The 1,210-nt window shown below is 39.5% G+C and overlaps 1 non-coding gene across 1 annotated transcript; it reads left to right on the forward strand.

The window, feature by feature from the left end:
• The first annotated feature begins 252 nt into the window (after positions 1 to 252).
• On the forward strand, positions 253 to 445 carry LOC138694030 (U2 spliceosomal RNA). Its single transcript, XR_011330713.1, has one exon. It is a non-coding gene; the product is annotated as a U2 spliceosomal RNA (small nuclear RNA).
• The last annotated feature ends 765 nt before the right edge of the window (positions 446 to 1,210 follow it).

Here is a 1,210-nt window from a genome sequence, read left to right on the forward strand (position 1 = left end):
ATGGCAGACACACGTAATGTGCACGCGTGGCATAATAATTCATTGTATTTCGTAATTAATTTTACTTGATATCCGAATGCAGGTGAAGTGCGCACTCTGAATGCGCATGAGACGATAGTAGTTCTGTTCAGAGAGTCTTGCTATGATATTTTGTAATGAATTTAATTTCTGAGGCCAGCGGGATAAGTTCGCGTCCCGTCTGTGACAGGCGTCGTTGTAAGATTAATTATGTCGCGACGGGCGTCGTTTGGCATCGCTTCTCGGCCTTTTGGCTAAGATCAAAGTGTAGTATCTGTTCTTATCAGCTTAATATCTGATACGTCCTGCATTGCAGGACCAGAATATTAAACTGATTTTTGGAAAATGACGGAGTGCTAGGAGCTTGCTCCACCTCTGTCACGGGTTGGCCCGGTATTGCAGTGCTTCCGGGATCGGCCCATTTAATCGCTATCATGTAGTGTTGTATTTGTGTATGTATATATGTACGGCAATAAAATTATGTAAGATGGCTGCGGATGCTTGGCGGAACTTTATGTTTCGTATTAATTCTCTGCGATATCAGATGTATTTATTGTACGATACAAGTATTGAAAGTGTGTTTGTGCGAAGGAATATGTAGCAGCATTAAGGAGATTAAATGAACGGTACAAAATTCGAAGTACAGCAGCAATGACCGATCCTCTGAACAGGTAGGCTCAAGAGAAAAGTATTTTAATATTATGGACACTGTAACATAATCTTCTACACCTCGCCACAAATAAATCTCAAATATTCTCATTCACTACAGCGGAAGGAACAATTTGATTACATGTGCTCATATCCGCAGCCTTTTCCCTACGGAGATACATCACATTGCCACCATACAGACTGATTAAAATGAACATCTAGTAACGAATAATTCCATTATTCTAAAAACGTTGTACCTTACCTCGCCACCGTTTGGATTTGTGATGTAGTGATATTGTGTTCGACTGGAGCAGAGCGGGTCATATTCAACATAATTTCAATTATTGTAGGTAATATAGTAGTTTTTCTCGGAATGAAGCGTCACGTCTCCGCTGTGGGGAAAGCTACAGACGAAGTTAACAGCCGTTCCAGACAATTGAAAATTAAATTAGTTAAATCTAAAATCTGAAGAAACTTTGCAAGCTGAAACGGTTTATGTGAGACGATAAAAAGAGATGCGAAGTAATATTATATTGTAGTTTAT

This window comes from Periplaneta americana, unplaced genomic scaffold, assembly GCF_040183065.1.
Source record: "Periplaneta americana isolate PAMFEO1 unplaced genomic scaffold, P.americana_PAMFEO1_priV1 scaffold_34, whole genome shotgun sequence".
Lineage (NCBI taxonomy): Eukaryota > Metazoa > Arthropoda > Insecta > Blattodea > Blattidae > Periplaneta > Periplaneta americana.